The 25,408-nt window shown below is 35.7% G+C and overlaps 3 pseudogenes; all 3 read right to left on the minus strand.

Annotated features, from left to right (window-relative positions):
• Window positions 1–7,172: 7,172 nt before the first annotated feature.
• On the minus strand, window positions 7,173–8,088 carry LOC122359531 (annotated as a pseudogene).
• A 482-nt stretch (window positions 8,089–8,570) lies between these two features.
• On the minus strand, window positions 8,571–11,275 carry LOC122359323 (annotated as a pseudogene).
• Window positions 11,276–15,469: 4,194 nt separating this feature from the next.
• Window positions 15,470–23,405, minus strand: LOC122359324 (annotated as a pseudogene).
• Between the last annotated feature and the right edge of the window lie 2,003 nt (window positions 23,406–25,408).

A 25,408-nucleotide genomic window follows, 5' to 3' on the forward strand; every position in this document is an offset into this window, starting at 1 on the left:
GGATATTTTCTATCCTTTGTGAATATATATTACTGATGTTTTATTTTTTTATATTATTATCATTATTATATTTTTATTATTATTAATTCACTGTTTATTTTGAGCATTATATTCCGCTATGGTATTTAAATACAAAATAGCAAATATATCTTTTAAGTAGTATGGTATTTGTGCAAGCAATATATTGTGCAAAGAATGTTAGTTGAACAGGGAACTGTCAGCTAACGTCCCTGGCCTATGTCTGCGTGCAGAGAAGTGATAAGCAAGTTGCATGCTTGGGAGTTGAGAGGGTCAGGGTCATGTATGTCTCTCTTCAGGTTCTATAGGTCACAGATGGAATGAGGAGGTCAGCTTTCTTGAAAAGAGGATACAACACCGAATGGGCAATGGAGTCAGATAACGTGAGGGGGTGTGAACTGAAGAGGGACGACGATAAATATTGAGAACTGCTGGAGTGTGGACACACTGTCTTGTGTGAATGAACTCAGCAGCTGATGTTTGTATCATATGCATCTGTCGAATAAATGATTTGGAATATAAAGTTATGTCTCCTCTTCGATAAAAGAATGCGCATGGATTGCAGAAAATAATTACTACAACAAGCTGCAATGAGTTCGTGAATTTCTTTACTTCTAAGATTGATACCATCAGAGATAAAATTGTAACTATGCTGCCGTCAACTACAGTTTCACATCAGATAGTGAGCTTTAGATCCCCTGAGGAAAAATTACTCTCTTTCTCTATTATAGGAGAAGAAGACTTGTACAAACTTGTTAAATCATCTAAACCAGCAACATGTATGTTAGACCCTATTCCATCTAAACTATTAAAAGATTTGCTTCCAGAAGTCATAGATCCTATTTTGAACATTATTAATTCATCATTGTCATTAGGATATGTTCCCAAAACCTTCAAACTGGCTGTAGTTAAGCCTCTTATTAAGAAACCACATCTTGATCCCAAAGACTTAGTAAATTACAGACCAATCTCTAATCTCCTTTTCTGTCAAAGATACTAGAAAGGTAGTATCTCTCACAACTGTATTCCTTTTTAGAAAAGAATGGTATCTGCGAGGATTTCCAATCAGGATTTAGGCCGTACCATAGTACTGAGACTGCTCTCATTAGAGTCACGAATGACCTGCTTTTATCATTTTATCATCGTGGTTTTATCTCGTTATTAGTGCTATTAGATCTTAGCGCAGCATTCGATACTATCGATCACAACATTCTCTTCGATAGACTAGAAAACTATGTTGGCATTAGAGGAAGCGCCTTAGCATGGTTTAAATCATATCTATCTGATTTAATATCCATCATATCCATCTGATCATATCCATCAAGCTATCAGTTTGTAGCATTAAATGAGGAGGTATCATATCATTCACAAGTGAAATATGGTATTCCTCAAGGCTTAGTGCTAGGACCGTTACTTTTCAACCTGTACATGTTACCTCTGGGAGATATTATCAGGAGTCATGGTGTTAGCTTTCACTGCTATGCTGATGATACTCAGCTCTATATTTCAGCGCAGCCTGGTGATACACACCAAATTGAGAATCTAACAGAATGCATAGTCGATATAAAAAGCTGGATGATGAGTAACTTCCTAATGCTAAATTCTGAAAAACAGAGGTGATAATAATTGGACCTAAAAACCCCACATATAATAATCTAGAACACAGCCTATCACTTGATGGCTGCTCTGTTAATTCTTCATCATCAGTTAGGAACCTAGGTGTGCTGTTTGACGGCAATCTTTCCTTCGAAAATCATGTTTCTAGCATCTGTAAAAGTGCGTTTTTCCATCTTAAAAATATATCTAAATTACAACCTATGCTTTCAACCTCTAATGCAGAAATATTAATTCATGCGTTTATGACCTCGAGAGTTAGATTATTGTAATGCTTTATTGGGTGGTTGTTCTGCACGCTTAATAAACAAACTTCAGCTAGTCCAAAACGCAGCAGCCAGAGTCCTTACTAGAACTAGGAAGTATGATCACATTAGCCCGGTTCTGTCAACACTGCACTGGCTCCCTATCAAACATTGGATAGATTTTAAAATCTTATTAATTACCTATAAAGCCCTGAATGGTTTAGCTCCTCAATACTTGAGCAAGCTCTTATTACTTTATAGTCCTGCACGTCCGCTATGTTCTCAAAACTCTGGCCATTTGATAATACCTAGAATATCAAAATCAACTCATGGGCGACAGATCCTTTTCCTATCTAGCACCTAAACTCTGGAACAATCTCCCTAACTCTGTTCGGGAAGCAGACACACTCTGCCAGTTTAAATCTAGATTAAAGAAACATCTTTTTAACTTAGCCTACACATAACACACTATGGAAGAGCATAGGCGGAACTTGACAGTAACGTTTTTAAGGCCCCGGTAATCAATACACAGTCTCAACCCTCCACCTTTCTTTTCCACAATGAAGAACCCGGCTGTAGCAGGAGACGTCGAAGGGCGAATAAAACCTGAAGCGAGGGCTTCAGAGATGTAGTCTGATTTTCAGTTTGAGATAATGGGTAGACCTTGCTTTTAGGAGGCATAGCATTGGGGAGCAGATCAATGGAACAATCCTAGGGACGGTGTGGTGGTAGTTGGGTGGCTTTTTTTCTTCCTAAAAACTTCAGACTTATCCTGGTTACAGACAGGGATTTGGACAAGATTGAGGGTTTCAGGACTTTTTATGCTAGTGGTCATCAAGGAGCAGGTTTGGTGGGGATGCAGTGACTATGACAAAAGTCTGACTAAGGTTTTAATTCACCAGCCAGGGAAAGCCTAGGATGACTTGATGCTTAGGGGAATCTACTACATACAGTGAAATGTGTTCCTGATGTAAAATACCCACGCGAAGAGTCAGTGTTTGGGTTTGATAGGTGATATCTTTTCCGATGAGGGAGTCATTGATGGCTGTGATACGAATGGGTGGAGTACTTGGTTGTGTAGGAATCTGGAATTTAGAGATGATACTTTGGTCAATCAGGTTTAGAGCAGCTCCAGAGTCAATCATGGCTGTGAGATCAATAGAAAGTCCATCAGTTTCAAGAGTAATGGCTAACATTAGTATTTTGTTGCTAAGTAGAGCAAAATGATCCATATTCACCCAAGATTGTTGGGGTTTTTGCGGGCATCCAAGGCTGCGATGTCCTGCCCTTCCACAATAGAGGCACAGATGATTAATTCGACATCTCTCCCTCTCACTCTCTGAAAGTCGTGAATCGTTAAGCTGCATGGGTTCGTCATGTTGGGGTGAAGGCACAGGGATATGAGTAGTTCTTTGCAAGTTCATTCTACTGTTCTTGTGGTAGGGGTTTGTCTCAGCAAGTTATTTATCTTAATTGTCAAAGTGATAAAATCAGAAAAGACAAATCTCCACCCTTACAAGCCAGTTCCGTTTGCAAATTGTGGTTCAAGCTGCGGTCAAGCTGCGATAGCATAGTCAGCGGCAGTGCGATTACCTTGAGTGAAATTGATGAGCTGAGTGGAGATATCCTTACCACCAGAAGGGTATTCAGAAACTTCTTGAATTTGTTGAAGGAAGTAATTTGCGGAATATTTAAGATGCAAATCCGTTTCCCACACCGATGAAGCCCAGTCAATAGCTCTGCCAGTCAATAACATCATGAGAAATGCACATTTCTTTTCCTCTGACTCGAAATTACCCCTTGATGGTTTAGATACACTTTAACTTTTGACCGATGAAGCACCTACATTTGTTCCATGTTACCATCAAACTTATCGGGAGAGCAAATCTTACCGTCTGGGATGTTGGGGGTGCAATGCTTGGATAAAATGAGTCAGATGTTCTATAACTGATTGCAGCTTGGTCAGTTGCTACTGGTAACTCTTGAGCAATTCTCCTTGGTAGGTGAATGCAGCTTGAAGATTTGAAACATCCGCTGGATTTGGGGTATGCAAAGTATTCTGTAACGAGAACGCTGAGGCAGAGTTGGAATCCTTTTGCAGGAGTTTTTTTGAGGTTTGAGACAACAATCATAAACAGGTAGGCATGCAGAAGGTCAGAACCAGAACAGCAATCCAATCAGACAGACAAAACAGAAGGGCAAATCCAACAATCGGGAAACAGGCAGGCAGGCAATGATCATACACAAGATAGCAATAGGTAGAATGATAAACGCTCATCAACCCTCTCTCTCTTTCTAGGGACAAAACTTCAGCTGGTAGTCATGGTGAGGCTCCTGCCCAGCTTAACATTATAGACCTGATCCCCTACCCCCTACCTCCTGTTATGCCAAGCCAGCAGAGGGAGCCCTCCCCTCGGAATGAACTGTGATTGCTTCCTCTGCTGCCACTTCCTGTTTGGAGACTATAAATTCTGATCTCTGAGTTGGTTTAAAGTTCATTAGAAATAAAGCATTATATATCATGTGTCTTATGAACCTATTGTTCTTCACTTTCATGTTTGTTCTCATTTGAAAGGTCTGCAGTTGGTAAATTGGTCTCAATTTCACAGTAATCACTTATATTATGTAAAAGATTAAGAACTTGGTAGAACCGTGTTCTGTTGAGAAGGAAGTGTGTCCTCCTTTTGGGTCTCTGAAAATGTTCCAGCCAGGTGTGACCCTGGAGTGAATATTCATCCAGCCAAGTCTCGGACTTTGGGGCCTTGATTGCCCGGTGTATGTTTTCTGTCTTTGTCTCTGCTTCTTTCAGGTCCTGGTCTCATGTATGCTGCCATGGTCAGTCCAGTCCGCCCTAGAGGGTTTCAGTTCTGGCTCTGCCTGTCTTTTGTGTCTTGTCTCTTCTTAGGGCCCACCTACTTCCTGGGGTCTCCAAGCCACCAGATCCACCCTGGTTGGCATCTGACTCAGCTACTCCTACGCCCGCACTGCCCTGGAGGCTCTCTGCTCCGGCGCCCTGCCCTAGAGGATCTTTGCTCCACATGGGGAGCTTTCGACCATGCTTGCTGTGTTCTGGAGTGTCTCACTGAAGACACAACTTGTTCATAAGGGTCATTTGTACAGTTTGTGGAGTTGTGGAGTTTGTGCCTTAATATCTGTGTGGTCAGTGATCGCGTTTGGTATTGTGGAGGAAGTGGATATTGCATCGACCACTGTAATGGCAGCTTTGCTATCCAACCCAGTTCACAAGATGGCTACCCTGCCTGAGCCACTGCACAAGATGGCTACCACCCCTGATCCCTTGGCTAAGATGGCGACCACGCCTGAACCCCAGCACAAGATGGCCACCAAGCCTGAGCCACTGTCCAAGATGGCCACCAACCCTGATCCACTCCCCAAGATGGCCGCCTCCCCAGAACCACTGCACAAGATGGCCGCCTCCCCAGAGCCTCGACACAAGATGGCCACCTTACCAGAGCCACTAAACAAAATGGCCACCTTACCAGAGCCACTACACAAGATGTCTGCCTGCTTTGCCTGTCTTTTTTGTCTCGTCCCTTTCTTAGGGCCCACCTACTTCCCGGGGTCTCCAAGCCACCAGATCCGCCCTAGTGGGTGTCCGACTCTCCTGATCCGCCCTAATTAGCTTCTGACTCGCCTACTCCACCTGTTCTACCCTGGAGGCTCTCTGCTCTGGCGCACTGCCCTTTGCTTACTGGTTCTTGTTCACCTCACTACCCTCTTGTATCTGTCTGTTTTGTCAATAAACCTCAATCTGCTAATGGGTTGTCCTTCCAGATCCCTAACACATCATTAAACCTTTTTTAAATGTTTTTGTTCCTAGGAAGGTTGCGGCATCAGCCATTTAGGATAGTTGTGAATTGGTTTTAATAACTTAGAAAAATCATAGTCGTTTAAACCAAAAATATTTATTTATAAGTGAAGCTGACACTTGAAAGTTTGATTCAGCATTTCACAAAATCTTTTAATTTCTTAAAAGCAAATTTCTGTGTATTGCTTAAAGGTCCAACTTTTTTTATATACCTTTTTCAGTTATTTTATTTCTCTTATCACTCTTCAGTGATGTTGATTGTTAACAGCAGGTGTTAATCAGTCACTTAATTATTTCATTAACTTAAACTTTGTTTGTGATTTTCTTGAGATTTGCTTGCGATTTGAAAGTAATGACTTGGTTCCTTTGCTGCTAAAATCAGCTGCTTAGTTTATGGGTTTTCATGGGATTTTAATCTTTAGCCCCTGGATTTTTGGATATATTCTGAGTTAGGAAAGTGTTCTATCTATGCACATTGGGCTGAAGCGGTAGGACATCCAGGGATTTCTTGCCTAATCTTTTATGAACACTGTGCTTTTTGAACATTTTTATTTCTTTGCAATCTCTTTTTTTCCTCCTATTAAGTAGGCATATTAAACGTATATGCAAATAAAACATAAAAATAAAATATTCTTTCACAAATACTAAAGATTCAAACATACTTATTCTTTTTCCTACTGTATAGTAGGAAGTATGCCATTTTAGATGCACCCACTATGTTCCTATTCATCTGACTTTATTGAAGTACATAAAACATACAATGATACAACCACCCCTAGCAGTTGCTAAAGGATGTCAATAAATGTATTGTGCATAGATGATCCAAAGATATTTGTCTACCCAAGTTTCCATTTTTTATAAAATAATAATAAAATAAAATTAAGAATAAATATAACTAATAATGCTGCTTCAGCAAATATTTTCAGTATATTTACATATGCAATAATTTAGTGAAAATAAAAGAAAATAAAGAATACAATTTACAGGCTCCACGGCATTGACACTGTAATAAGACAGTATACAAAACACTGCAATCTTGACTGGCTGAATTTGAGGTCAGGTAATGAAGCACAGAGCAAGACCATAAAAAGAAATTTGTCTTCAGGAAATCACGTCTTTGTATTTGTGTGCTGTATTGTTTGTCATGTCATCACAATCTGTGTTTTAGACATTGTGGCCAATAGAAATGCTAAGAATTGTATGTCACTGTTCTCCTGCTTTATTATGAAGGATGTTACACATGCTATATGGGTTATGTGTTTGGGAGTGGATGCTTAGTTAGCTCACAAAAAACCCTCTTCTTGAAGGACAGTAGCCAGACATTCATGGTTTTTGAGTCCTGCATTTTTCCAGTGCAGCTAAGGGATATTTTGTGATCCTGGACACTAATCTGAAAAAAATTTAGTCAGGTCTAAAATATCAAATATAATAAAATCAATTATTAGGCTACATCAGGGAAAAAAAACTTACTTGAATGGGTTTATGAGGCTAAGAATTTTTTTGCGAATATCAGGCAGGTTTAAAGCATAAACAAGTGGGTTGAGGATGGGTGGTATGATAAGAAACTCCAGTGAAAGAAAAACTGACAACCCTACAGGAAGATTTAAAGTCACAACCCGACTTAAAGTGACATCAGAAATAACTGCAAATGAGAAATTCAAAAGTACCACTACATGTGGAATACATGTTTGATAGGCTTTGCCTTTGAATTGTGATGAGCTTCTTTGACAAATGATAAGAATTTTTATATAAGAATATAATATTAAACTTAAAGGAATAACAGTAGTTATAATTATTAAAAACACACCATAAACATTATTAATTATAGGGTTTTGACAGGAAAGCTTCGCTAATTCATAATTGTGGCAGTATACCTTAAACAATTTGTTTCACACATTTTCAGTTTTGCAGTTAAAATACCAGCAATACCAAGCAAAATCACTGTATGAGTCAAGTTTATAACTATTAAAATAGTTAGAAACCGTGGTGTAATTATGGTGTGGTATTGTAAAGGTTTGCAGATTGCAGCAAATCTGTCAAATGCCATTAACATTAATATCGTATACTCATTTGCTACATATGTGAATATCACAAAAGACTGAAAGATACATAATTCACGGGAGATTGAGTGTATATCAGACAGTAAGTCTGTCAGTACTTTTGGGAAAAGGCAGCTGTACCAAATACAGAGTTAACAGACAAACATGAAATCAGAATGTACATGGGCTGGTGTAATGTCCTTTCCAGAAATATTGCAAGAATAGTAAGAACATTAAAAAATATGATAGTGCAATACAGAATTAATCCCAAACTAAATAAAGCGTATTTTGTATATCCAACGTTTTCAAACAACATTAAGTAAAAAGATGTTGAATTTTCCATATTGCATTAGCCAAAGTTCTGTTATTGACCTGTGGAATAAATAAATAAATCAATATATATATATATATATATATATATATATATATATATATATATATATATATATATATGTTTCTATAGGTTTATTCAGTTGACAATGTACTTTTGTTAAAAGAACAATTTGTTAAATATTTCAATACCTTTAAAACAAACATTAAATTATTTATATACCTTGTGTGATACACCTTGGAATGATTGTTGCTGCTTCTTTATTTGTGATGTGGCGATGTGTGAGAATAAACTGTTTTAGAAGAACTGCAAATCACCAGTATGCCTGTGTTTTTATAGTGTCTAACAAGTCTCAAGAGGCTTTTACATGAAGTATTAGACATGTTTGTTGTTGTTTTTAGCTTGTACATTCATTTTCTGTCAGTCAGTGTTACAAATAAGAAATTAGTTTACGATTTTATACATTAAAATGAATCGCCAAACATTTCAGTAGTTTAAGAATCACTTTTAATTCCTTTAGCAAGTTTCAAGTCAAATCCCAAGTCCTAAAAGAGATAATTAAGTAATTAAGTGACTGATTAAACAATGATTGAGCATTAGTGATGAACACCTGCTGTTAACAATAAAAACCACTGAAGAAAGACATATGAGAGCAACTGACTTAAACCAGAACAGTGTTTGCTTTAGTTGGACTGAGACATAGTTTTTAAGCAATTTATAGCAAGCTTTTGTTCAATGCAGAATCTAACTTTTAAGCAGCAAATAAATTTATGTTTTTTAATTGTTACTTTTACATAATTTTTACATAATCTCTGTGTTTTAGCGTTTCTCTGTTTGATTTAATACCGCTGACGCTTAAAGAAATGTAATTAAGCAAATGGATGCTTTAAAATAATAATAATAATAATAATAGTAAGAAAATATGTTTAAGATCAGGCTTATAGATGTGAACATTTATCAAATGGCCCTCAACATTGGTAATTATTGTTACATTGCATGATGTGCTGTGTGAAGCATTTTGTTAATTGTAACCATTGTTGAGATTCATATGCTTCTTTTGATGTCTGAGTTCACCTTTTTATATGCATATGGATCTAAAGAGAAAAATAACATCTGCCACTTTCCAGCATTGGTCTCTCTGTTTTACAATAGAACATGCATTGTTACAATCAGAGATCGACACACGAGTCAAGGCTCAAGAGCTAAACACTAACTAAAACAAACACTGATCTCTATGATGATACCGTCATTTTAACCAATAAAACATCTACATCTAACCAAATTGTTTTTAATTTACACAAATTTTATGAATCTATGTAAACTCTTTGTGTCGTGTCAACACCACTGAATGAGGAATAATCTATGTGAAATTGATACAACCAAGTTCAACCACCTTAATTTATTCGCTTCCTTGTAACTTAAACAAGTTAAGTTTAATTAACATGTTCTGGATTATTAAAAAAACTGGCCTAATGTCTTCAACTTTAACAAAATAAGGAGGTTTGTTTTAAACAACTCTAAACTTTAAGTTATGGACAGTGGTTCCATCCAATTGTTCTAGCTACTTTAAAAAAGGATTTCTAATAAAAGTTTAATACAATTGTGTGTTTAAGGAGAAAATCACAATTTGTCCTTTACTTGGGATCTTGACTTGAGTTAATAGCATAATTTTTTTTTTGGTTGCTGCAATTGAGTTATAGTAGCCAGACAAGCCAAGAGATAAAACAATCATCATCATCATTATCAGATGATGATGATGATGATGATTATGCTTATTACTAAACTTAGACTATTTTGTGTGTGCAGTTCCATAACAGTAGATCTGAAAATATAGTGATGCCTAGACGTTGCAAGTGACAATCAGTTTGCTTACTTATGTTATTGTGATTTAGGTATTTTTATTTTTTGTGAAAATTATTGTAGTAAATACTTATTTGTTTAGTAATGACCAAAGCTCAACATTTAGGTCAGCTCAGGCCTGAAATGGATGTGTCAGACAAAGGAAACATGCAAATTGTACAGTATTCATAGGCCTCCAGCAACATGGTTGGGAACCACAGTAGATGTTAGATAAATAAATCAACTGCGAAAACAGATTTTTATCTAAATACAATAAAAAAAAAACAATTAGATAAAATGTATTTGAATACAATATAAGAGTTCACATTATATGACAATAGACTGTGCTTTACATACATTACAAAAGCTAATTTCACATTTTCACTTTGTAACATCCATTCATCACAGACATTCACAAAGGTAAAACATTTCTTTTCTTTATAAGTTCGTGAAAAGTTCGTCTTAATTCTTTTTGTTCTCCACCCATAGATTATTGGGTTAAAACAGCTTGGAAACAGAATGTATATAATGCTCATAAATATACGGTTGCTGGAAGAAACATTACTCCTTATTCTGTAGGACATAAATGCAATCAATGCTGAAGTCAAACTAAGTGTTATAACAATGATGTGGGTAATGCAGGTATTTATGGCCTTTAAATGAACCTTAACATATCTAAACACAGAGGTAAAAATCACAATATATGAAATTGTAACAAGAATAAAATCAGTAGTTGGGATAATGAAAGCAGACAGAAGTCCTACAATGTTATTAATAGATGTATCTCCACATGCTAACTGAACCAGTGCCATGTGCTCACATAAACAGTGATCAATTATATCTGTACAAAATGACAGTTTTTCCTGCTAAAAGAGACCATAGTGACCATCAGAAATCCATTTCTAAATAACGGCACGAAAACAAATTTTGCAAAGTTAGCAATTTCCATGTATTTATGATAATTAAGTGGCTTGCATATCGCAAAGTAGCGATCCAGTGCCATCCACAGAAGCAAAGTAGATTGAAATGCTCCAACAAAATGAATGCCAAACATTTGTATCAAACAACCGGTCAGAGATATGCCACTCCAATTGAATAAAAAGCTAAGAAGCATGTTAGGTACAAAAAATATTGGCAAGATCAAGTCTAAGACAGCCATAACACCAATTAATACATACATAGGAGAATGAAGAGACTTTTGAGATTTGATTAAATATATGATAATAGAATTTGCTGTGATAGCCAATAAAAACATCAGAAAAAAAGGAATAAACAAAAAAGGCCGCCATTCTCCTAAATTGTAGAAACCAATCAGCTTAAAGTTTGTGAATGAAATATTTTGTGCAGCAAGATCCTTCATGCTGGATGAAAGCTTTGTTCTGTTTCAACAAGTTGCGCTTGATAAAACGGAGAAATTATAGTTGATCAAGTTTCCCACTTAACCACATATGGATACCCTGAAATGAAATACAAATTTACACAATGGTGACAAATATAACCCTGTCTTATAAAACGAAATCATTGTAAAATGACAACACAAAACAAATTAACCTCAGTCAGATAAGAGGTGTGTTGCGTTTGAAGCTTTCATTACACTCATTAAAATTTATAAGCTCTAAACATACTGTTTTGTTTTCCCACATGTCAGTTTGCTACTCCCATAGAGCAATAGAGTTCATTTCCTATTTGTGATATTTGCTTCTGTCGTAGTGGTCATTGGTGTTTTTTATGACCAACAATAACTACAAATGCAACTAAGAACACTTTCAAAGAAGTGTACTGTATTATAATTGTGTGACTATATGAAAAGCCACTACTGCTAATAATTTCTTTTTACCTTGCTAGCTTGTCATATGATACTCAGTGTATTTTCAGGCCTAATCATGAGTAGGCCTTTGAACTCTGTGGAGAACAGCAGGAATCAGTTTCCAAATTTGAGAAAAAATAAATAAATCTCAGTATCTCTAACTCATTACTGGACTGTTTACCTGGCTAGATTCATCTCAAGAGCCCTTTGTGTTTCTGTTGCTATAACTATAGTCAGGGTCAAACTGACTTTCAACTCACTAGAAACACACTAAATAGCACTCAAGGGATGCAGGCTTAAGGTCTGAGTTGACCATTAGAGACATTTGACATCACCAGGGGGCCAATTAGCTCACACCAGCGATGTCATGCCCGTTGCAAATAATCACATACCATTTATATGACAGTGTATTGGAGAGTTTTGTCGTTGTCCACAATAATAATGTACATGATTAAAATAATAAAGAGCAACAAATGTTTTCCACATATGGAAAACCTAAGGACACAACAAAACCTTGTTTGTGACAATCGTGACTGAGCTTGCATCATGACCCAGTTTATGAACATTTGTGTAATTTACTTAAAAATATGTTGGTACCACATGACTGTATTAAATATAAGAAAGATTTCGGGGTCATACTTAATCTTACAGCATTGGGATTATTTGTTTTCCTGCTTCATACATCCCTTTGATATGTGCTGTGTCATCACCCTTTAACCCATAGAAACAAACAGTTATACGATATACTGACTTCAAGTAGCCATGCTAGGTCACCCTGGTTAGTCAGGTCACCAAGTTAGCAGGCAATTTTCTTTAACATCAACAATAGCCATTTTTAATTGCAAACCTGGAACAAAAGCTGCATGTGACATAGCATTTATATCTAATTACAAAGACTGTTTAATGATGCTCAGACATGTACTGTATTCACACACACACACACACACACACACATAGACAGACACACACACACACAAGCTCAGATAGTAGTATCTGTGATTTGCATGAATTTTTTATGTTTTAAACAGGGCTGTCAAGTGATTTTTTTTTAAATATAATTATGGTGACGATAAAGTTATCATTAAAGATAAATAAATATTTTAATGCAACATACAAATTTATAAGGAAATATTGAATAATTAAAAAAAGATACTCCAAATGTCCAGAAGGTGGTGACAAATCCCTGTATTACATTATTAAGTGAATCATTCAGTCGATTCAAACAGCTGATTCATTCAAAAACAAAGTTACTGCCTGTATGAATGGTTTACTGAATCATTGATTCAATCGGTTCTTTTAAAAATGTCAATTCATGTAGATTCTACAATACTACGCATATAGTCTTCTTTCTGTCTGACACCCCCTTCTTTATGGGGTCAGACCCTCCATAATTCACACCCTGGTGTTGGTGTGCCTCCAGGAACAGGGTGGGAAACGCTGATTTAGACTTATGCTTTCATATACTCACATAACACCCTCTCTCTTCTAAGTATGACCTGAATCATTTGAGCATCATCCCAGAAAGCCTGACCAAGTTTTTGGTCTCTCTAGAAATATGTTATAATCGACAGTGTCAGACGCAGCACTAAGATCTAGTAGTACCAGCAGTAATATTTTGGCAGAATCATAATTAAAGAATATCACTTATGATCTTAATTTGTCCTGTGATTTTATTGTTTCTGTGTCATTGCACTGGGAAAAGGCATCACAGAACTGTAAGGGGTGTAACATTTCCATCACATGCTTGATGTATTCAGCCAATCACACCTCACTTCACAGAATGATGAGCTTTGTAAAAATTGACGTGCTTCAGAAAGGTGGGGCATGAATGAACAGTAATATACAGTATGTGGAAAATGTTGTTGTTTAAACCGCATAAATATATTGCATTACACCAAACATACAAAATAATGTTCTTTTTAGCAACATCATATGATCCCTTTAACCCCTTAACTGTCACTCACATTTTTGAACACAGACATTAGGATGCACTATCCAAACTTAAACTTATAATTTAGGAATTTGAACATTTTGTAATATGATTTTGATGTACACAGCAAAATCACTGGCGATAAATATGAACACTTCCAGGTGTCTATATGTGTCCACACTGAAGCAGTGTTAATAAGGTAATTAAGAGATTCATTGAGTGATGATTGTCCTTTATTGAAGACACATGATAACAAGCGAACCAAATATCACCAAATGATCACCAAATAAAAAAACCACAAGTGGTCAGTGTTTAGTTGGGCTTTTACCCTTGATGTTACAGCATTACATAATGTTTGTTTGCTACAACTGAATGATAATAACCAGACGAGCAAAAGGCATCATGTGGACATGATACTGTTTTTGATATGAGCATCATGACCTGAATAAATTAGATTTTTTGTTGGTTAAGTCTGTGAACTGTGAACAACATAAGACAGATGCATTTACAAAAATTATTTAGATCAAAACCTTACACACATACACTGATTCTTGTCTGTATGTGCCTAAAAAGAACAACATTTTGAAGTTTTTTCAGCTTTTAAAACAGCCTAAGATTTATGTAAAAAAACAAAAAAAATATCAAAATGTTGCTGTAATCACTAAATGAAAATTAATTTGAAGATTAGTTTTAAGGTAACACTTTATATTAACCACTCAATTTTCAGCTAAAGGCATTTCATTGTTGAATGCAGAGACGTTGTTATCTAGATCAGCTCAGTTTCAATAGGATCTTTGTAATGAAACTGATTATAATTACTGGAAATTAAGTGTCCCCAACCAAGAAAGGACAAGGAACCAAAACTCCCATCCATGACATAATGGAGAAGAAAAAACCTTGGGAGAAACCAGGTTCAGTTGAGGGCCAGTTTTCCTCTAAATCTGACCAGCACTAAATTTCCAGTTAAATTTTAAATGCAGCTATATCAGACTGTGTAAAGGACTCACTGTACTGTGTGAGTATGAGAGAGAGAGAGAGTGTGTGTGTGTGTGTGTGTGCGTGTTACACTGTTGACCCTTAGACCTACCCATACCAGTTAACCTTGCGCTGATTCATGTCATCTTCCCACTTCCCATTAAACTATGACAGGTCCTTTACTGCAAAAAGACGGTCAATGCGACACTGTAAAGTAATGAAACTATGGCACCATGTGCTTTTTAAAACCATTTACATAGGTTTTATATTATATTGTTGGCTCAAAAAATATGCAAATATAACCAGAAAAACATACAACATGGCCTCTTCGTTTTAAGGGAACAATAATTAAAAAAATAATTATTATTTTTGTACATTATTATTGTGAAACAAATTATGTTATTGTATAATGATGTGCACATGTCCAGTCACAGCCACAGATGTATCCCTTCTAGCCTTAACCACAAATTAGACAGGAGAGCAGATTAACTTCAGTGAACTTAAAAGTAAAAATCGATGTGTTTCATGGGTTAAAATAAAAAAAAGTTTCTGATGTTTATTCATGCTGATTTTGTGCTTGAAGTAAATGTAAAAAAAGGGACTGGTTCACGTATCTGAAAAACCCAATGCAGTGGATCTGTGTTTAAAGTTTCACATAAATTGTAAAGACATAAATTGTACTAATTTTTAATATACATATTGTCTTTAATGTGCATTTATTTATTTAAAATATATTTTACTGGTAGCCTAGCTTTTCTTCCCTCAGAAAGCAAAATTGTCTTTTATATGTATCATTGTTTCAATATAATATAATGCTATCATATACTGCAAACATTCATTTTCTAAAGAAAAAGACCTTTTTGGTTTATAAATTTCAGAAAACGTGTCTTATTTCGCTTTGTTCTCCATCCATAGATTATTGGGTTAAAACAACTTGGGAACACATAAGCACATGACACTTATAACTATACGGTTATTGGAAGAAATGTTGTTTCTTATTCTGTATGATAGAAATGCAATCAAAGCAGAAAACAAAGCAACTGACAGGACAATTAAGTGAGTGATGCAGGTGTTTAAGGCCTTCGTGTGAGATTTGCCAGATTTGAAACACAGAGTGAAAGCTTCGCCTTATAGGAAACAGTAATGAGAATCAAATCTAAAGCCGGCACAAGAAAAACAGCGTCAAAAGTCCTACAATGTTATTACATAGATGCTTATCCTCATGCTAACTGAACCAGTGCCATGTGCTCGCAAAAACAGTGATCAATAACATTCATGTAATAAATGAAAGTCTACCAGCCAGAGAGACGATGGCAAATAATCAGCAGTCCATTTCTTGATTAGAGGTGCGCATACAAATTTCAAGTATAGAAAGTTACAGATCTCCTTATATTTATGATAGTAAAGAGTGAATAAATAAAAATGCCTCCATTCTCCTAGACTGTAAAAACCATTAAATTTGAAGTCTGTAGTGAGATATTTTGTGCAGTAAAATTATTCATAAGCTCTCCAATCTGTCAAAATTCCTTTTGTATGCAGTGCTTAAAGAAATGACATCAGAGAAAAAGAGAAAAATAGTAACTAAGTTTCCTTTCAACAACACCCAAGATATCTTCTTCAGTGTCAAGCTTATGGCATTGTGAATAAAAATAAAGAAATGAAACTTTTTAGTATTTAAGATAATTTCCATTTCATATTTATATATTAAATATATAGTACAGATGAATGAAGTTCTTTTCTCTCTCTCACTCTCTTTCTCTCTCTAGGTAAGACGCCTCATCTTAGTCAGAGTGTAATGAATGCTTGAGAAATATCACAGAATCTAACATACATTGTCATTTTCCAATGAGCAAAAAGGCATTTTTTTTATCAGCAGGACTACTGCTTCTGTGGCAGTGCTGGTTTTGTAAGCTCTGGATTTTAATGACCACCAACCAACGGTCATAACAAATGTTCCTCCTGGTGTGGGAAGGTAGCATGGCAAGTATGTAACCTTAGACCTGTATTCAATGAGAGAGACGTCCGTTGTATATATGATGTAATTTTTTCAGTTGTAAAGTTATCTTTAAATATCAGACATTCCATAGTCTTTTCCAGAGTCCTAGGTGAATATTTTCTAGTGCAATTAATTAAATCTCAAACACAATGTCTATGTATAATCTATGTATGCTCACTGATCAGAGAACCCCATCATGCAGCTTCTCTGTTAGGGCTACACTGGTTTTATGGGCTTATTTTTAGCACAACCATAGGTATAAACCGTTTTTTAAGGTTTGAATAGAAGCGAAACATGCAATAATGGATGTACTTGATACATCTATAACACAACGATACAGCTGAGGAAATGCAAAACACATTTTAAAGATAAGTGTATAGATGTACCCTTTACTTCAATCTATAGAGACATTTTAAATCACATTTTGTAGTCAAATAAATATAAGGCAATCCAAGTTGGGCAATCCATATACACAGAGAAAGTATTAAAGAATAATCCATATGCATTTTATTTGTGAAATAACGTTAGTATCCCTATAAGAGAGTTTAAGATTTCTTGAGCCATTTATAATGACAAAATGTATAATATTTAGCCTGGGTATAAATGTTTTGTTTTTACTTTGTCAGAATCACATTTTAAGATGTTTTTAAGTAAGTTTAGGGAGAAATTCCTTGTTGTTTTTTCCTCAAAACAAGCCTCATTTCCTGTGTTTTGTCATGTTGCTTGGTCCACTTGTTCATACAATTTGCATTCATATTTTTAAGCGAAAGACTTTTGCATTGTTTACATATCTCAGAAATAATTGTTCATTTCTTTTGTTCTCCATCCATAAATTATAGGTGAAAAACAAATAATGCGAAAAAAATAAGTAAACAATGCTTATGAATACACGGATACTTGAAGAAATGTTATTTCTTTATTCTGTATGACAAAAAGCAGTCAGTGCAGATGTCAAACTGAATGACAAGACACCATGAGTTGATGCAGGTGCTCTAAGGCCTTCATGTGAACTTCTCCCAGATTCAACACAGAGGTAAAGTGCTGTGTTCCCATGAGTCTGTGTGTTGCTCCTATCTCTCCTTGTGCTGGTTCAAGTTTTTGTACCAGTGGTAGTGCTAGTTTAATTTCCTCTTCCACAGCTTCTTTTTTCAGCACATATTGTCATGCACTTTTGTTTACCACTTAGCAAATGCTGATAACGTTTTATTCTCTTTTTTTAATAGTAACCTGCATTGTAACATTGCACTGTCATATAAGTCATGCCCCAAGTTCATTAGCTTCTGTCACACAGTGTGACTTTATAATGATCTTATAAGATTGTTGAAATTGCACAGTCTATAGAAGGCTAAAATTGTATCCAAATACGATAATGACTGCAGAAGGGTTGCTACGCCATCAAATGTTTCAGAAGGCCGTCTTAATCAGAATGATCCTTGAAAGACAGCCGTGTCTCACCCTTCAATCAGCTGGGAATTTAACGGATGCTTTGATGATCCTTCGTGACCTTCAGTCATCCACAGTCCTTTGTACATATTCCAATAGAGGACAAAAAAATTAATCAGTACTGAGTTTGTCTCTGAATGTATAATTCAAAATTATAAACGTTTTAAGCATTAAAGCAGCAGACTAGTAAGCATAATATGCTGCCCCCTCTTTTGTTTTGGTGTGAAATACTGCCAATACTGCCAATACTGAAAAAAGTTTTTCCACCCCAGCATCCCTCAACAATTCCACAGAAATATGGTCTTTCTTCAATGTGTGCACTCACTTACACGAACGTTATTGTCTTGCAGAGACCAGCAATAGCTGCTTTTTTGACTTTGCCATTGTAGCTCTGAAGGAAGAAGAAATCTAGAAGTCATTCACTATGATGAATGAATTATTGGAGATGGATTCTAAATGATTTATTTGCTCTTATAACGCTTGTTACAGCAGTCAAGAAAGTCTTTTTAACATTAAGAACATACAGTATTGACAACATATTCTGTCTCATAACACATGTATATGAAATGCAGTAGTTATTTTGTTTTTGCTTTGTTTAGAGAGCCTAGGGCAGGCTGATATTTCACTTGCACTACTACATGAAAAAAACAAAAACAAAAAGCAATAAAATAGTAGGCATGCTTTACAAACTCTGATACATAATTACAGATGCGATGTTAATCTTTAAAGTAATTGTGATTTTAATAGAAAAGTAACTAGAATTACCTTATTCGATAATATATTGCGCTTTATTAATGTTAATAATGAATTTATCTGCAAGATATATACAACTTTGTTCTCCTCAAAGAAATAGCTTCTTTTTTCAATGTACTGCATTATCATGTCAGGATTAGATGTAGCATCAATGCTCCATTAATAAAAATCATTTCATTTTTTTAATGCAAAGACCTTGCATTGTTTATAAACTTTAGAAATGATTGTCTTATTTCTTTTGTTCTCCAACCATAGATTATTGGGTTAAAGCAACTTGGAAAAAATATAAGTAAATGATACTTATGAACATACAGGTTGTTGGAAGAAATGTTATTTTCTTATTCTGTATGACAAAAATGCAACTGTGCGTCAGAAAAACAAACTAATGGACAGAGATAATTAAGTGAGTGATGTATGTGTTTAAGGCCTTAATGTGAGCTTTCTTTCCAGATTTCAACACAGAGGTAAAATCACAGCGTAAGAAACCGTAATAAGAATAAAATCATTGCTGGTATAAGAAAAGCAGACAAAAGTCCTACAATGTTATTAGATATATCTCCACATGCTAACTGAACCAGGCCATGTGCTCACAGAAACAGTGATCAATAACATTTGTTGCACAAAATGATAGTCTTCAGCCAGAGAGACCATGGTGGATCATCAGGAGCCCATTTCTCATTGCTTGCAAAGACAAACTCAGAAAGTTAGGACTTCCATGTACTTATGATAGTACAGAGGTTTGCATACTCGCAAGTAACGATCCAGTGCCATCCAAAAAGCAGTGTAATTTTGAAATGTTCCAACAAAAATGAATGCCAAACATTTGTATCAAACAACTCCTGTTAGAGATATCCCACTCCAGCTGGAATAAAAACTAAGAAGCATGCTAGGTACAAAAAAATACAGGCATGATCAAGTCTAAGACAGCCATAACACCAATTAATACATACATAGGAGAATGCAGAGACTTTTGACATATGATTAAATATATGATAATACAATTTGCTGTGATAGCCTAATAGAAAGCCCATCAGAAAGAAAGGATAAACAAAAGGGCCTCCATTGCTCTAGGCTGTAGAATCCATTTAATCTGAAAATCAGTGAATGAGACATTTTTGCATTAAAATCCATTGTGCTGAAAAAACCTCCTTTTCAGTGAGCTGTTCTAACTACTGAAGCTGATGAAACTATGAAGAAGAAAAAGGCTAAACAAGTTTCCCCTTTAACCACACAATGATTATCTGTGTACTGGGCCCTATCCTATCTACTAACATCATTCATTAACCCATGCTGTTCTTATTACATTGATGAATACAGATCTTAATGCTTTTTAAAAGAAAATGAAAGCTTCACACATAACATGGTCTATAAATACAAATCTCTGTTCTCAGTTGCTTTCCATGAGTCTGTGTAAAGCAATCCCATGGAGGAATAGAATTCTCAGCTTTTTCTGAATGCTAGACTGCAGTTTCTCTGTTAGAGTACTTGTTTTCTATTAGAGCACATGGGTAAAATTTGAAATGTAACATGCAAAATGCTAATAAATTTTTCTTCAACATTTTTATTAGGATCACTATCATCAAAGATGGATGAGCAATTAGTACATACATTGGATTAGTAGTATGGCTCTTTTCCAGCCAGGAACTCCCTGTGTGCAGCCTTGCATGAATGAGAGCAGGAGAGCAGTGAGAATCCCCAGGTTAAATAGAACAGATCAATGTAAATGCTTTAAAGATATTGTTAAAGTTCAGTAGTTTTAGGTGCATGTTTTATAATTAGTCTAATTCAAGGAGATCCTGACTCACAGAGGAGGAATTGGGGATGGAGGAGGGCAATTAGCTATGGAGCAATGTGAAACTGCTGATACTGAGGGACTCTCATATAAGGATTCTTGGATATATATTCCCTTATTCTATAGGTAGACAGGGATCAGCTTAGAGTCAGCTGAGATGTGAGCTCGACTAACTGTCAGAACTAACTAACTCCTATTCAAGACCACTATGGTCAAAGATTATTGGCAATAAGCATATAGTTTGATTGGTGGAATGGTTCTGTTTCTGGTAAGGAACTCCTGAAACAAACCTCCCAAAACAAAAGCATATGCTGATATTCCCCAACTCAAACTGATATCAAAATCTCAAAGTCTTAATCATTGGTTAAGACAAAAATTATTGATGCTTGAGAACTGACTTTCTTTTGAGAAACAATGACTTCTATAAACAGTACACTTTCATATTAAAAACAGGATGTGTAACTCACCTGAGCCACCACAGTCGGGAAACCTGCATAACATGTAGTAAAAGCATGCTGCCTTGGCCTGCCAGTCTAATAAATGCTCAATAAACTGACATATTTGCAATAACATATAAACAGACTTAAAAAACCATCTGCCCTGATTTGTCAGTTTATTTCATAACTAATGCAATGATCTTTGCTAACAATCAACATAATTGAGAAAGAATAAAAATTATCATCAAGGCATTAAGGCATCTCTGAAGAGCTCAGAGGAAGATTAAACATGTTCACAGAGCAGCTTCACTTCAGCCATCATTACTAACCAGTTTAGTTTTATTTCTTTCACATCTCTGACTCTTACTGGGGGTACAGGATCAGATATTGATGCTTTGTGGTTACAATGATATCACCACCATGGAGATCAGTGTTTGATTTAGCTGGGCTCTTGACCCTTCAGCTCCTGTATTCAGATCTTTTTCTGTAGCAGTACAGTATACATTAAACATATTGAAGCTTTTGCCAATGTAGCAGTAATTTTGGGGCTGATGCTATCACGCCATGATCTTCTTCTGGAGCATGATGTACGCCTCTATTCCTCCACTTGTGATGTAAACAGTTTTCTGGGATATCTAATGGAGAGATTCAGCAGGAACAATGACCAGAACCAGCCTGCACGGTGCCACCTGAAGCTGTACTGAAAACCTTCATCCAGCATACGGCCCGTAGCAACATGCGGGTGCGAATTATCCGTATTAGGCATTGCCACGTTTCAGAATTCTCTTGAAGGCATTGCTCACATGGACTCCTTTTGTGTTATTATTTTGTCATGTGCCATGTGTTCTGCTGACCTACTTGTAGATTTTTGACGTTTTCCACATGTGTATCTTATTTGTAAATGTTGCACTGTTCAGTTCTGCTGTATTTTATATGGTTTGATTCACACCGTTTGCCTACCTGCAAGGTACTTATCCATATATGATTAAACTCATTTCTTTTATATATTCTCGTCAAGTGCTCCTTCATAAACCACACTGTGACGAGCATCTACAGGATTACTTACATCCAGTGTGTCTAGGCTATCAACCTCTATGTTCTCAAGTAATCTACCAGAACCCTCCTACTGTACGGCTGTTGCAGTGGATCATTATAGTGAGTAGATGGGGACAGTGCTCATATGCGTCTTGAGCAGGCCGTCAGGATTCAGGAGATCAAGCTAATTGCAGAATAAACGCCTACACCTCTACCAACCTGAACCTGTGGGTCTGGCTCTATCATGGACAGCATCAAGATCGGCTGCAGCAGCTCAAGCCAAAGGTATATTGGTCTTCAAGATTATTAAGCAGATTAATGAAATGAGTACCAGCTCCAAACCACCATAATTATCATATCTCTCATCTTTCATGTCTCACTCTAGGCTGATCCACCTGGAACCTGACCCTGGCCTGTGACCCCAGAACCACCGCCACCTCTTGAGCAAGTTCTGTCCAGATCAAATGGTAGATATAAGCACCCAGAGATGATGTCCATCTGGAATGGGAACAACAATTGCAGCACACACACACTGGCTAACAGGTTTTCTCAGATTTTTTGCTCCATTCTACTGTATGGATGAAAGTTTAGTTTCTTGCCATTATCGCCTCTGGCTTGTAGATTGTGGACCATAATTTCTAGGATTATAAATAATAAGCCTTTACACATAAAATAAAAATAATTGATTGACTGATAATTTATTCAAGTCAAACTACTAATAATCCACATAGTGATTTTGTTCTTTGTTTTTCTGGTTAAGGCCCATAACTCCAGTTACATAGCAGCAAAGGCACTCGCAATGCAAAATGCTCCTCCAAAGTCAAGAAGCGCCAAACTCACAGTGGCACTGTCACTGAAAATGGCTAAAGTGTGATTTTCTTCTTTTGCTGGTGATTCTGCTTATTAACACATTGGAAATTATCTTTAATGAGAATAATCATCACTCAATAAATCTTGATTAATTCATTCACCTTATGCTTTAACGCCTTCAGTGTTACTTTTACCATCTTTTGGACATATGTAGATGCCCAGCAGTGGTAATTTGACACCATGGATTTTGCTTTGTATTAGGTGGTGGTAGTGAGTATTACTATGTATTGCTTTAGTCCCAGTCCTTGGCTAGTTAGTTGGTTAGACATTTTATTTATTTATTTATTTGAAGGTTGGAAACAATAATAATAATAAAAAGCATTTACTGTAACTGAGACTGGAGTCTCTTGTTACCAGGTAAAGAAACAGCAGTGGTGTGTTTGGCATAGACAGAAAATGTAGATCAGCCTTGTGCAGACCGACCTCATAAACAATGCCTCCCAAGTAGTCATAATGTCCCTGTTTCTTTTATCCTAATATATTAGGGAGTCAGACCGTCTAACATGCCAGTCACTTCTCAAACATTGAAGTAAGAATGAGTTGGCTGATAAACCCAGTTGGCAAAGGCCTACAACTATAGTTATTTTTTACATTTTGTGACTACAAATTGTACCAGATAATATGTATGACAAAATCCATCATCAATTATTAACCTGTTTTATATTTTCATGTACATAGACACAGTTGGTAACGCTACAATGATTAACAAGCGAGCATTACATTTTACATGTACATGAAATAACATATAAAATAAGGTCAACGAAAACAATAATAATCCTCATGGTGGTGCTTTTACATTAAGCGTAAGGACGGTTTGCTGGAAATACCTAAGTAGTACTGAGCTTTGTTGATCACCACGCTAACAGCATGAAAAAGCATTATAATACAGATATGTTTGTATTAACTGGCTTTTTATTAATGCAGTATAAGTGAAGCATCATCTTTGTTGCCTCCCAGTAGTTACATAAAATTAGGGTTTACTACATTTTTATTCCCAAATATCAAACTTAATTCACTGGGACTACTAGTTATTTACAGAATCAGAAAATCTTACAGTATGGGGCTTCGAGTGTTGGCTTCAAAATACTTACATTCTTCTTATAACATGTTTTTCAAATACAATTTGATTTTATGAAGTATTTACAAAATGAGTCAAATTAAAGACCAATTCAGGCTGCAGGATGTTTCATGCTATTCTGTTTCAGTTAATTATTTATGATTACAGATGCAAAGCATGCCTTCTATTTTTATTCTGTTTGATGATATATTTACAAGCTGATGTCATTGACACAGATTACATATATTATATAGTTCTCTTTTCTAACCCATTATGATTTATAGGTTTTAGACATTTATATATATTTGAAATGCATTTTATCTACAAAGTATCTTAGAAATATCAAGACAACAGCTCCATATATCAAGCTTATGTGTTTGAAATATCATCATGTTATTTCACATGAGAAACCATTCATTTATTTAATAGGAAGACCTTTGCACCATTTATAAACTTTAGAAATGTGTATGTCGTATTTCTTTTTGTTCTCCATCCATATATTAGTAGGTGAGGAACGAAGCTTGGAAAGAAGTAAAGTATAAGATGCCTAAATGTCTGGTTACTAGAAGGAAATGTATTTCTTATTCTGTGTGACAAAATGCAATCAAGGCGATCAGTATTATATAATAGTATATGAGTAAATGAGTATTGATAGCGCTAGAAGCCAAGCCTTACAGATCTAAACTACAGAGAAAAATCACAGCATAGAAATAGTAGCCAGAGTATAAAATCAATTTATTTGTTATAAAGAAAGCAGCCAAAAGTCCCTACAATGTTAATAGATACTGCTCCTCACATACTAACTGGAACCCAATTGCCATATGTTCTAAAGAGTGATCAATAACGTGTTAAACAAGGTAACCAGTCTTGACCAGAATAATGATGACAATCAAATTATTCTGATTACTGGCCCAACAACAAACTTTAGAAAGTTAGGGATTTCCAGCCATTTACTTAGTAGTAAAAAGAGTCTGCATATCATAAGTAACGATCAAGTGCCATCCAGAAAAGCAAAGTAGATTGGGATATTTCAATAAAATGAAGACCAAACATTTCCATCAAACAACTATTAGAGATATCCCACTCCAAATTAGACTAAAGAACTAAACATGTTAAATTACAAAAAACATAGGCATTATAAATCCAGCACAGCCATAACACCTATTAGTACATACTTAGGAGAATGCAGGGACTTTGAGATTTGATTAAATGAATGAGAACAGAATTAGCTGTGATAATAATAAAACATCAGAAGAAGGCAGAAATAAAGCGGCCTCCATTCTCCTATAGACTATGAAACCAATTAATTTAAATCTTTGAATGAGATATTTTGCTATAGAGTACATTCATTCTAGAAAAAACTAGCACAACACACAGAATGTAAATTTGATGAAATCA

The sequence above is a fragment of the Puntigrus tetrazona genome, chromosome 15 (assembly GCF_018831695.1).
Source record: "Puntigrus tetrazona isolate hp1 chromosome 15, ASM1883169v1, whole genome shotgun sequence".
In the NCBI taxonomy this organism is placed as follows: Eukaryota; Metazoa; Chordata; class Actinopteri; order Cypriniformes; family Cyprinidae; genus Puntigrus; species Puntigrus tetrazona.